The sequence below is a fragment of the Chionomys nivalis genome, chromosome X (genome assembly GCF_950005125.1).
Source record: "Chionomys nivalis chromosome X, mChiNiv1.1, whole genome shotgun sequence".
NCBI lineage: Eukaryota > Metazoa > Chordata > Mammalia > Rodentia > Cricetidae > Chionomys > Chionomys nivalis.
The window spans coordinates 123,009,605-123,023,427 of record NC_080112.1 but is presented as its reverse complement, the minus strand read 5'-3'; the positions used below and the strand labels follow the sequence as shown (position 1 = coordinate 123,023,427).

The 13,823-nt window shown below is 42.4% G+C and overlaps 1 long non-coding RNA gene across 3 annotated transcripts; it reads right to left on the bottom strand.

Annotated features, from left to right (window-relative positions):
* Nucleotides 1-6,654: 6,654 nt before the first annotated feature.
* Nucleotides 6,655-10,916, bottom strand: LOC130867907 (uncharacterized). 3 transcript variants are annotated; one of them, XR_009056483.1, is made up of 6 exons: nucleotides 10,854-10,916; nucleotides 9,457-9,513; nucleotides 8,491-8,651; nucleotides 7,562-8,341; nucleotides 7,253-7,412; nucleotides 6,655-7,102 (listed from the first exon to the last, which is right to left on the bottom strand). It is a non-coding gene; the product is annotated as an uncharacterized LOC130867907 (long non-coding RNA). The 3 variants fall into 3 exon arrangements; XR_009056484.1 differs by having other exon boundaries at nucleotides 6,655-7,412; nucleotides 7,562-8,031; nucleotides 8,182-8,341; XR_009056482.1 differs by having other exon boundaries at nucleotides 6,655-7,412.
* Between the last annotated feature and the right edge of the window lie 2,907 nt (nucleotides 10,917-13,823).

Genomic DNA, 13,823 nt, shown 5'->3' with positions numbered 1-13,823 from the left:
ACCACACATGGCATAACAAGTTACAGTAAGACTAGGCACAAGGAATTTATAAAACTATCTCCACATAATGCAGTGTTGTCTGAGAAAAGCCAAGGGGTTTTATGTGTAGGCACTTTGTTATCACCCTTCCAATTTAAAAACAAACAAACACAAACAAACAAAACCAACTGCCATTGGTAGTTACCCAGACTCCAGTAACTGGCTACCTTGTCTCTTTACTTCCACTCTTTGGATTTAGGCTTTCCTTTCTGTTTGACAGTAATAGCAGATATCCTGGACAAGGGCACCACAGGAAAAGGAAAAGCAAAACCAAGCCTTAAAGCACTTACCTCCATCAGGTACCTTACTGTTTTAAAGAAATCAAGAGCTCCTTCATTCACCCCCTTCTTTAGCCAGCAGCATTCTCTCTCCAGAGCTTTCTCGTAATATTTCATTGTCTTCTGAATGCAGGCCTAGAAAGGAAAAGAAAATGCTCACAGCTCAGGGCATGGAGAACAGGTTATCACCGGCAACTTGGTTCTCAACCAGGTTCAGTTTGCTAGTTCCTTGAGCATCCTATTCTGTATCTGACCCTAACACTAGGCTTTGTGTGCCTGGCGGGAAGCTGACTTCCAAGGCAATTGAAAGCTACACAAGGCCCTTCTTTGAGTGGTACATATCTTGGGGAAATCACACAATTTTAACTTATGGTATTATGATTTAACATTGAAGCACATTTAAATATTTTCTTCCATATTAAATAATCTCTGTTTCCTATGGCTTTTGCTTATGACTTTGCCACTGTTTCTCTTTGGTACTTAAGACTATTCTGCAAAGGATTCAGAAACTAGCCATGTGCTGATCAAGAGGAAAGAACTTTGTATGAAACAGCGATAGTCTTTTGCATATTTGTTCTCACTCTTTGATGGCCTTAATCCAGAATTCTCTGAAAACAGGGAAGCACCACAGTAAATTTGCATTGAAATTGGATTTTTTTTACATGCGGCTTGTCACATTTTCTGCTCTTATTTCTGAGAAATTTTTGCCAATGTAAAAGAAATGCAAGATCTGAATGTCAGAAAATAAAATACTTGCAATTATCTAATTGATTAGCCCCATTTTTGACAAAAATTTCAGTTCTCAAAATGCTCTTACTACAAACCTCTATTAATTGGATTGGCAAGATGGTTCAGTGGGTAAAGTCACTGGGCACCATTGTAGGGATATAGCCCCACCCATTGGGGGCGTGTTCGCCTCGGGCTAATGTTTACGGATAAATCTGCCGGGCGTGATCCCAGCAGCCCTTTTTCTTTTGCTCCACTTTTCCTGTTCTCCATGGGAACCTGTGGTCCTGTAAGTCTATTTCCTTATTAAAGCTGTATATATCTATATAATCTGTCTGCATTCATTTACGCCACCACATTTTGGTGCCCAACGTGGGGCTCGAACCCACGACCCTGAGATTAAGAGTCTCATGCTCTACCGACTCTGTTGTAATATGAGCGGCGGGGCTGCGTCCCCGGCACCCAGCCGCCCGCATGGCTTTACCCAAAATAATTACACGGAAACTGTATTCTTTTAATCACTGCCTGGCCCATTAGTTCCAGCCTCTTATTGGCTAGCTCTTACATATTGATCTAACCCATTTCTAATATTCTGTGTAGCACCACAAGCTGGTTACCAGGAGAGATCTTAACCTGCGTCAGTCTGGAGTGGGAGAATCATGGCGACTCACTGACTCGGCTTCTTTCTCCCAGCATTCTGTTCTGTTTACTCCACCCACCTAAGAGCTGGCCTATAAATGGGCCAAGGCAGTTTCTTTATTAAATGAAAGTAACTCCTCCATCACACCATCCTTGACAACCTGAGTTCAAGCCCCAGGAACCACATGGTGGAAGGAGAAAACCAACTTCTTACCTCCATATTAGAGCTGTGGGACTCCCACTCCCACAAACATAAACATTCAATAAGTAAATGTAGGGAGCTAGGGAGGTGATTCAGTGGTTACGAGCATTTGCTGCTCTTCCAAAGGAACCAAGTTTGGGTCTCAGCCCCTACAACCCTCTGTTACTCCAGTTTCAGGACATCTGATATTCTTTTCTGACTTCCAAAGGTACCAGGCATGTATATGGTGCAGACAGACAGATATGCAGACAAAACATCCATATACAAAAAAAATAATAATAAAAAGTTCAAAAACTTTAAGTAAATGTAAGAAAAGTGGGAAAATTCTATCCATCTATAGAAAAACATACTTACATAAATACTTTCACACTTGTACATAAAACACAAATTATTTTCAACATCCTTAGTCATCAGAGAAATGCAAATCAAAACAACTCTGAGATTCCATCTTACACATGTAAGAATGGCCAAGATCAAAAACACTGATGACAACTTATGCTGGAGAGGTTGTGGGGAAAAGGGAACACTTCTGCATTGCTGGTGGGAATGCAAGCTGGTACAGCTCCTTTGGATGTCAGTGTGGTGATTTCTCAGAAAATTAGGAAACAACCTTCCTCAAGATCCAGTAATATCACTTTTGGGTATTTATCCAAAGGATGCTCAATAGTGCCACAAGGACATGTGTTCAACTATGTTCATAGCAGCATTGTTTGTCATAGCCAGAACCTGGAAACAACCTAAATGCTCCTCAACTGAAGAATGGATAAGGAAAATGTGGTACATTTACACAATGGAGTACTACACAGCAGAAAAAATAATGACATCTTGAAGTTTGCAGTGGTGTGGGAGATTCATCTGTAATCTGTCAATCATGTTTTAAATAAACGCTGATTGGCCAGGCAGGAAGTATAGGTGGGAAAACCAGACAGGAAGTAGAAATGATGTAATGAGAACAGGAGAATTCTGGGAAGGAGAAAGTTGATTCCTCCCACTCCTGCCCAGACCACCGAAGCAGCAGGATGTGATCGGCCCCACGGAAAAAGGTACTGAGTCACATGGCTAAATAGATCAGAAAAATGGGTTAATCAAGATGTGAGAGTTAGCCAGTGAGAAGCTAGAGCTAATGGGCCAATCAGCTTATAATTTATGGAGACCTATGTGTGATTTTCTTTGGAGCTAAACAGTTGTGGGGTACCAGGCGGGACAAAAACCCCAACAAACAAGCAGGCCTGGCCCTTCATGTTACATTGCAGGAAAATGGATGGAGCTAGAAAACATTATTTTGAGTGAGGTAACCCAGACACAAAAAGACAATTATCACGTGTACTCACTCATAGGTGGTTTTTAAACATAAGGCAAAGAAAGCCAGCCTACAACCCACAATCCCAGAGAATCCACAACAATGAGGACACTAAGAGACACATACATAGATCTAATCTACAAGGGAAGTAGGAAAAGACAAGATCTCCTGAGTAAATTGGGAGCATGGGGATTTTGGGGGAGGGTTGTAGGGGGAAGCAGAGAGGTAGGGAGGGGAGCATCAAAAAATGTAGAGCTCAATAAATATCAATTTTAAAAAATGATGATCAGAATAAAGCTGTATATGACCCCAAAAAACTATAAATTATTATATAATGTGGAATGTAAATTCACATGCAATCCATATTTATACTATAGAAAATCAAGACTTTTTAATTCTTAAATCTGGATGATAAGTTTTGTTTTAGTTGGGCAATGGTGGCACATGCCTTTAAACCCAGTACTATGGAGACAGAGGCAGGCGGATCTCTATGAATTCAAGACCAGCTTGATCTACAGAGTGAGTTTCAGGATAGCCGAGGCTATCCAGGGAAACCCTGCCACAAAACAAAACAAAACAAAACAAAAAACAAAAAAACCTCAAGAACTGTTTGTCTCAATATTATACTTTTAGACATGTGAATAATTTTAAGGCAGGAGAATCAGATTTCTAGCAAGTTCAAGTTCAGCTAGAGCTATGAACAGGAGACCATGCCCCACCCACCTCTCAAAGGAGGAAATCTATCTTCAAAAAGAAAATTTAAAAAATAATGGTTGAGTCAGGCAATGGTGGCACACGCCTCTAATCCCAGCACCCAGGAGGCAGAGGCAGGTGGATCTGTGAGTTCGAGGCCAGCAAGGTCTACAAGAGCTAGTTCCAGGACAGGCTCCAAAGCTACATAGAAATCCTGTCTCGAAAAAGCCAAATAATAATAATAATAATAATAATAATAATAATAATAATAATAATGGTTGAAACTGTCATCTTCCAATTCAGTCACCCAACTGTGTACCCTGGGAAAGCTTTAATAAGATTGATGTATTTACATTATTCCCACGCACGTATAGCGTTCCAGGAACATCTATCTCTATTTAAATAGAAAATAGCACAAACATAAATATTTAGCCAAGTATAGTTCCTCAGTTCAGTAGTCCCAGCCTGAGGAGGCAGAAACATGACTGCAGCAAACTTAAGGCCAGCCAGATCTCCATAGACACATTCAAGTCAGCTAGAGCTACATAGTGAGACTCTGTCTCAAACAAATATAAATATGCTTATTAGAAATGTCCCCTTTCACATATATAAACTAATAGAGACAATGATAAAAAAAAAAAACACAGCTTGACCTGCGCCTATAGAAGCTCATGTACTCTGGATCAACAGTTAGGGAGCCTCCATGGGACCAAGTTAGGCCCTCTGCATCTGTGTGAGTTGTATAGCTTGGTCTCTTTTGTAAGGGACGTAGCAGCGAGATCAGGACCTGTTCTTGGCGCTTAGCTGGCTTTTGGAGACCTGTTCCCCATGCTGGATTACCTTGCCCAGTCTTGGTCCTGCCTCAACTTGATGTCCCATGCTTTGCTAAAGCCCACGGGAGGCCTGTCCCTTTCTGAATGGAGATGGAGGAGAGAAAAAAGGGGCCTTAGATGAGAAGAAGGAGGGTAAACTGTGGTTGGTATGTAAAATAAACGAAAAAATACTATTTAAATAGAAAAACACAGCTTGAAAAATGTAAACATGCATATAGATGCATACATCTACACGCATTTCTTATTCAAACTAACTGCATGCAATAGTCACTTTAGTCTCCATCAGTACCTTAACAGCTGGCATATATTCATATCAGTAATATATTTTCCCATGGTTGAAACTTCTTAAGACTCTTAAGAAAATGGTAAAGTATGCAGTAAGCAAAGCCCAATGAGAAGAAATACCAATTTAAAACATCATGTACCATGTATCATAATCTTTTCCTTATACACATATATTTCATTTATATGAATGTTTTCGTCCCATTTCCACATGAACAACATACATTATTTATTTTGATGCCATTCTAAATAGCCTTTGTTTCTCTACTCCTCTATCATGACGAGGGATGTGAAGTCACGATTCTTCAAACCAAAGAGTGCTGAGATTACTATCTGGCTTTTGGTACTGGTTTTTAGACACATCTACTCCGCTAGAAGACATAACCAGGCTCCAGATCTCTGGGTATACTTGAGACCCCAAACCGTGTTGTAATGGTTCACCTTGGATTTTTCATACACAATGACATTACATAAAGATCTTCTAACTCTTGGCGCAAGGGGCAGGAGTAGGAGCAGGAAGCAAGAATTCTTAAAAATGTGTACTTATCTGAGTATTTCCACCAGATCATGTTCACACAGGTACCACCTAATGGTCACACATCAGGACTTCCAGCCCACGAGGGTCCACTCTAAATTCCTCTTAGAGTGGCATTCTAGGATAGAATCAAATGTTATGATCAAAATGTAGCTAAAGAAATTTAAAACACAAATCAGTGGGCATTTAGACGTGAGAAGACTCCCAAAGACATAGACCTCAAGCAAGCTGAGCTCCCATGCGGATGAAGTTGTGGGTGTGGCCAAAATCTAGGGATTGCCTTCTCCCAAGGTAACATCCCAAGATGCCCAGGAAGCCTTACAGCACAACGTATAGCCGTAAGACATGCCGATAATCGCAAAACTGTCGTACTGCAAAGCAAGGAAAGTTCGAGAAACAGGACTCAGATGTACGTGGACCACAGAATCAACGAATCCTGTGGTTCTGGTTCCGTTTATTTAATGTAAGAGCTTCCCTGTGGGATTTTTTTTTTTCTTGTTTTCTGCTAGTCGGCAAGGGTTCCCTCTAAGTCCCTCCTTCTTTAGGTGGTGGTTCTTAAGGACAGAATCAACTTTCAGGTTCTTAGGGCCTGGGTCTTTGGAAAATGCAAGTAGTTCCAACTTAGAGCTTCTTAAAATTCTCTACTTTTCTAATTCTCCCCGACCTCCAGGTCTCATGAAAAGGAATTTCAATGGGCTATATGGTACAGAACCCATTTCCGCACGATGGCAGTAGAGTTCTTTCTACACCTGCTGGAGCAAAGCACCCTCCCTTCGCGTCTGAAAAAAAAGAAATCTCATTTGAATACAAGCATAACACGAACAATTTCTGCCTAGATATCGTCATTCTTCAGGTCGTGGTACTCCACAAGACAATCAATTTCCAGGTTCTTAGGGCCTGGGTCTTTGGAGAATGCTAGGAGACCCACCTTGGAGCTTCTTCTTTTTATTTATTTATTTTTATTATTTAATTAAAAATTTCCACCACCTCCCCTCCTATTTCCCTCCCCCTCCCTCCATCCCCCTTCCCTCCCTCTCCAGTCCAAAGAGCAGTCGGGGTTCCCTGCCCTGTGGAAAGTCCAAGGTCCTCCCCCCTCCATCCAGGACTAGGAAGGTGAACATCCATTCTCGACTTTTCTATTTCTCTCCGACCTCCAGGTCTCATGAAAAGGAATTTCAATGGGCTACATGGTACAGAACCCATTTCCGCACGATGGCAGTAGAGTTCTTTCTACACCTGCTGGAGCAAAGCACCCGCCCTTCGCGTCTGAAAAAAAAAGAAATCTCATTTGAATACAAGCATGTCACGAACAATTTCTGCCTAGATATCGTCATTCTTCAGGTCGTGGTACTCCACAAGACAATCAATTTCCAGGTTCTTAGGGCCTGGGTCTTTGGAGAATGCTACGACACCCACCTTGGAGCTTCTTATAATAATCTACTTTTCTATTTCTCCCTGACCTCCAGGTCTCATGAAAAGGAATTTCAATGAGCTATATGGTACAGAACCCATTTCCGCACGATGGCAGTAGAGTTCTTTCTACACCTGCTGGAGCAAAGCACCCGCCCTTCGCGTCTGAAAAAAAAAGAAATCTCATTTGAATACAAGCATAACACGAACAATTTCTGCCTAGATATCATCATTCTTCAGGTCGTGGTACTCCACAATAGAATCAATTTCCAGGTTCTTATGGCCTGGGTCTTTGGAGAATTCTAGGAGACCCACCTTGGAGCTTCTTAAATAATTCTCGACTTTTCTATTTCTCCCTGACCTCCAGGTCTCATGAAAAGGAATTTCAATGAGCTGTATGGTACAGAACCCATTTCCGCACGATGGCAGTAGAGTTCTTTCTACACCTGCTGGACAAAGCACCCGCCCTTCGCGTCTGAAAAAAAAGAAATCTTATTTGAATACAAGCATGACACGAACAATTTCTGCCTAGATACCGTCATTCTTCAGGTCGCGGTACTCCACAACAGAATCAATTTCCAGGTTCTTAGGGACTGGGTCTTTGGAGAATACTACGACACCCACCTTGGAGCTTCTTAAATAATTCTCGACTTTTCTATTTCTCCCCGACCTCCAGGTCTCATGAAAAGGAATTTCAATGGGCTATATGGTACAGAACCCATTTCTGCACGATGGCAGTAGAGTTCTTTCTACACCTGCTGGAGCAAAGCACCCGCCCTTCGCGTCTGAAAAAAAAAGAAATCTCATTTGAATACAAGCATGTCACGAACAATTTCTGCCTAGATATCGTCATTCTTCAGGTCGTGGTACTCCACAAGACAATCAATTTCCAGGTTCTTAGGGCCTGGGTCTTTGGAGAATGCTACGACACCCACCTTGGAGCTTCTTATAATAATCTACTTTTCTATTTCTCCCTGACCTCCAGGTCTCATGAAAAGGAATTTCAATGAGCTATATGGTACAGAACCCATTTCCGCACGATGGCAGTAGAGTTCTTTCTACACCTGCTGGAGCAAAGCACCCGCCCTTCGCGTCTGAAAAAAAAAGAAATCTCATTTGAATACAAGCATAACACGAACAATTTCTGCCTAGATATCATCATTCTTCAGGTCGTGGTACTCCACAATAGAATCAATTTCCAGGTTCTTATGGCCTGGGTCTTTGGAGAATTCTAGGAGACCCACCTTGGAGCTTCTTAAATAATTCTCGACTTTTCTATTTCTCCCTGACCTCCAGGTCTCATGAAAAGGAATTTCAATGAGCTGTATGGTACAGAACCCATTTCCGCACGATGGCAGTAGAGTTCTTTCTACACCTGCTGGACAAAGCACCCGCCCTTCGCGTCTGAAAAAAAAGAAATCTTATTTGAATACAAGCATGACACGAACAATTTCTGCCTAGATACCGTCATTCTTCAGGTCGCGGTACTCCACAACAGAATCAATTTCCAGGTTCTTAGGGACTGGGTCTTTGGAGAATACTACGACACCCACCTTGGAGCTTCTTAAATAATTCTCGACTTTTCTATTTCTCCCCGACCTCCAGGTCTCATGAAAAGGAATTTCAATGGGCTATATGGTACAGAACCCATTTCTGCACGATGGCAGTAGAGTTCTTTCTACACCTGCTGGAGCAATGCACCCGCCCATAGCATCTAGGAAAAAAAAAGAACAAACAAACCGCAGTGTAACACAAGAGTGCCTGGAGCAATTTCTGTCTGCATGTCATCCTTCAGGTGGTGGTATAGGAAAATAGAATCCATTTCCAGGTCTTTGGAAAATGCAAGTAGTTCCAACTTAAAGCTTCTTAAAAGTCTCTACTTTTCTGATTCTCCCCCACCCCTAGGTCTCCTGGGAAGGAAATTTCCATTGCACAGGATGTTAAGAACCCATTCCCTCATGATGGCGGTAGAGATATTTCTATCCCTGCTAGAGCACTGCACCTGCCCTTTCTTCTTCTTTTTTTTTTAAATATTTATTTATTATGTATACAATATTTTGTCTACATGTAGTCCTGCAGGCCAGAAGAGAGCACCAGACCTCATTACAGATGGTTGTGAGCCACCATGTGGTAGCTGGGAATTGAACTCAGGACCTTTGGAAGAGCAGGCAATGCTCTTAACCACTGAGCCATCTCTCCAGCCCCCATGCACCTGCCCTTTCTGTCTGGGGTGGGGGGAACTGACCTGAATACAAGAGTGCCAGGTACAATTTCTGCCTCCATATTACCTAGCTTACTGGGACCAACTCACAGCTTTACAGTTTTTTCTCTTGGCTTGTAAAAAAATGAAATCGTTATTCCTTGTCACGTTTTATGTTTCATTCTATGCTGTTCAGAGGGTTAGAGTCCATGGTGGAACAAAGGCATGGCTATAAGCACAGCTAAGAGCATATATCTGGGTCCAAAACCAAGACAGAGTACACAATGGGAATGGCCTTTCCAAACCTCTAGTGACATACCTCCTGGCTCGGTTGGCACTGCATTATTTGTCTTCTGGTGTCATGCAGAGTACCTTCCTGTAACAAAGAGAATGAAGGCTGTGTAGGACTTCTTCATGTTCAATGAGTTGTTTTTGTATTGTCGTCAGCAATGGGCCTTGCTGTCAGTTTGTGAAAAGCAGCCTGTTGTCTTGCCAACAGCCATGGTTGTTTGGGTATTCCCATGGGATCCCTTTGGCCAACAACTCATTTAGATGTAACTCAAGTCATTACTGAAAGTTTCATTTGGTGACAAGAGATGGTCAGTTGGGACTCTGTCGCACCCATTATCCTCTAGAACAACAGAGACAATAAGAGCTCTTAGCCATAAAGAATTGTTTGGCACAAGCCTGACCATTCTGCTCCATTTGCAGAAATAATATGCTCGAGCATCAAAAACAACTCACACTGCTCCCCGTTAAACCACACACCCACGAATAGCTCTAACTTCCCAGTAGCTACCCACATATATGTAGATTCACCTTTCCCTCTGAGAGACCCTCTGAGAGAGGTGTCTATGGAAGAGTCCTCCACCCAAGAACCAGAACCAATCCACTGGATGCAAAAGCATGAGGCATTTTATTAAATATACACAGGCGCCTGTGGATGCTGCAGCAACCAAGTTACAATTAAGTTACTGAGCATGCCAGGCTGATGGCGCATCATGTATTTCTAAGGATTTAGGAGTGCAACAGCATTTCATTGGTTCTCAAATTGGCAGGCTTAGCTCACCCTGGGGACAGCCTTGTGTCTATTCCTGAATTTCCCCGAAAAAAAAAAAAAAACCATAAAGCCAGATAAAACACCCTGTAGCAGGTTGCCAATTTAGATAGGATGTCTTGGAGGGGGTGGAGTAGCCCCGAAAAACCACAAAGCTAGATAGAGCACTCTGCAGCAAGTTTGACAGTTTAGATAGACTGCCTTGGGGGGGCGGAGGATTCCCTCTTCTTAGCCTAGTCAGTGAGTCTGCAACCCATAAATGTCCAGTTTTAGCTTCGGCTGAGCTGAGGGGCCCAGCTGAATCTCAGCAAAGTTTAACACAGTACATGGGCATGCGGGGTCTTTCAAATATGGGGGTCTTTCACCTCCAGCTCCTCTAAATGCAGTCACCCTTCATCACGCTGTAGTTTGAGGCCCCTCCCCTTTATAGCAAAACATCCTCAGCCTGTTCATATCTAGTCTGCTCATTTTTCTTACACTTTGAAAGTTTCTAAAACGAACAAAATACTTAAAACAAGCTAGTCAAAATTCAAACTACCTTCAGAGATCTGAAAGCAAGCAAACAAAGAATACCAAAAATGTGGCTAAAGAAATTTAAAACACAAACCGGTGGGCATTTAGAGGTAAGAATGACACCCACCCCCCAAAGACATACAGACCTCCAGCAAGCTCTTCTTGCAAGCGGGTGGGCTGTGGTCCATATCTAGGAATCACCTTTGTCCTGGGAATAGTCCAAGATGCCTAGGAAGCCGTAAGGCACAAAGGTGTAGCCGTAACGCGCGCTGGTTAATCGCAAAACTGTCGTACTGCAAAGCGCGCGAGCCAAGTTCCCGTACGGAAAAAGTAAAATGCTCCAGAGCCTGATGGTTTCAGCGCAAAATTCTACCAGAACTTGAAATAAAAGCAAATGCCAATACTCCTGAAATTGTTCCACACAATAGAAACAGAAGGTACATTGCCAAACTCTTTTTATGGGGCAACAGTTACCTTGGTACCCAACCACACAAAGATGCAAAGATATAATTACAGACCTATCTCCCTCATGAACATTGATGCAAAAATACTCAATAAAATACTGGCGGTTCCCAGGAGTCCACGGAGATGACCCCAGCTATGACCCTGGGCAGATATATAGTTATAGTGTTGGACTCTAGCGTTCAAACACCGAGGAGGAGTCGCCCCCAGAGACGCATCTCACACACCACAGCCGATGCAAAAGCATGAGGATTTTATTAATTCTGTCATGACAGGGTCCCCCAGCATTCGGGAAGCCGAGGGACCCCGAATAGCTGGTACAGTCTACTTTTAAAGGGGCCACAGAAGCAAGGGGGGTTGTTCTTTGACTATTATGATTGCCTTATTTGAAAGGGCTATTACCAATAATTGACTGGAGAGCTGTTGCCAGATCAGGTGAGGTAAGAGGTCATTTTGACCCCGTTTCCCAGGGGACTGAATCAAAACATACGTATATGGGTAATTGTTCAGGAACTGAGTACGTGCATGTGTAGCTGTTAGGTCCTTGGTTGCCAGGGGAGGAGGGGAAGCACTATGGCACAGAGGCTGAGAGGATTCAGAATTGTCAAAATGGCTTCAGAATTGTCTTTAAGTCTTACAATAGTTTTTCCTTGTTTGTCAGATGCAGAACGCAAGTTTTGATAGAAAGTAAATTAGGTACCAGAGTTTAAAAACTCACCAAGATAGGATAGATAATGGAGTATTTTCTCTGAATTTGTGAAATACAAGGCACTAGACATTGTTGATTTATTTATTGCCTGTATATACTTCATATAGTCACTATACTTATTGTATATAGTTTTTCTTACATTATTTATAGCTTTATTTTTATCTTAGACAAAAGGGGAAAGTAATGATATTTTATTTGTATCTTAATAAATAAAGCTTCCCTGAAGATCAGAGTGCAGAGCTAAGCCACTAGAGACCAGGGAGTGGTTGGTGTCACACACCTTTAATCCCAGGACTCAGGAGACAGAGGTAGAGATACATCTACAGGTAGTTCAGGACTACCCTGTGGTACACAAGATCGATCCAGAAAGAGATTCAGGTGGTGGTGGCTCTCACCTTTAATCCCAGCACAGGGAGGTGGATATAGGAGCAATTTTGGTTGAGCAGAGAGAGGAACTCACTGGAGAGTGTTGAGTCAGGTTTGGCAGAGCTACAGTGCAGTCTAGGCAGGCCTGAAGCTCATTTGGTCTTTCAGCAAGTAGTGCTGTATCATCAATGAAATGCAAGTTACTGATTCGCACACCACCTATCTGCAAGCCTATCTCCTCATCCTCCAGGGCTGTTGCTATTATTAATTCCAGGAATATATTAAAGAGTAGTGGTGAGAGGACGCATCGCTGCAACACTCCTTCCAAGTACCAGGAGTGAATGACATTGCGGATGGAGGAGCTGGAGGTAGTTATAATATACTCAGGTGCCAAGATGCTTCTCAGACTCTTCAGAGATATGAGAACAAAGTGATTCCCTTGGAATGGAAGAACTCAGTCATAATTTCCATACACAAGAAAAAGGACAAGCTGGACTGTTCAACTTACAGGGGCATTAGTTTGTTGTGCCACAGTAGCAAGATCTTCCCCTCCATTATCCTGCATTCTATACTGCTATTGCCCCAGTACATCTTGCATGCAGAATAGCTTGTAGATGAATGGTTTTGTGCCTGGGTTGGTGTCCAGTCCCACAACTGAAAGTCTTGTCTGGTTACAGAAGATGGGGAAATCAAACATCTTATCCTCCATTACTAAGAGCCCTTGCTAGAAACACTCACATAGATTTCAGGGAGTTCCCACTGTACTAAGTTTCTATGTCAATCCCCTCCCCCAAATTCTCTCCAGTTTGCTGTGGGATAATGCTCTTGTACTCTGCAAAGATTTGTCACTTATATTCACTTAATAAAACGCTGATTGGCTAGTAGCCAGGCAGGAAGTAGAGGTGAGGTGACCAGACTAGAAGGATTCTGGGAAGAGGAAAAGCTCAGTCTCTAGTCACCAACCTGGTGGAGGAAGCAAGATGAGAATGCCTCACTGAGTAAGGCACCAAGCCACGTGACTAAACATAGATAAAATTTATGGGTCAATTTAAATTGTAAGAGTTAGTCAATAGTAAGCCTGAGCTAATAGGCCAAACAGTTTATAATTAATATAAGCCTCTGTGTGTTTCTTTGGGACTGAATGGCTGCCGAACCAGGCTTATCAAAAAGTTCTGTCTACTCCAATTCTAGTCATCTCTTGTAATCTTTCCCTTTATGCCTCCAAATCTCATCCCTCCTGTTCCTATGCCCTCGGCCCCATGCAAAATCTTTTCTATTTTCCCTTCCCAGGGAGACCTGTGTGTCTCTCTTAGAGTCCTCCTTGTTACCTAACCTCTCTGGGTCTGTGAACTGTAGCATGATTATCCTTTACTTCACAGTTATATCCACTTAGGAGTGAGTACATACCATGTCTTTCTGGGTCTGTCTGGGTTACCTTACTCAGGATAATTTTTTTTAGTTCTGTCCACTTGCCTTCAAATTTCAGGATGTCATTGTTTTTAATAGCTAGTAACACTTCGTTGTGTAAATGTACCACATTTTCTTTATCCATTCTTTAGTTGAGGGGCATCTAGGCTGT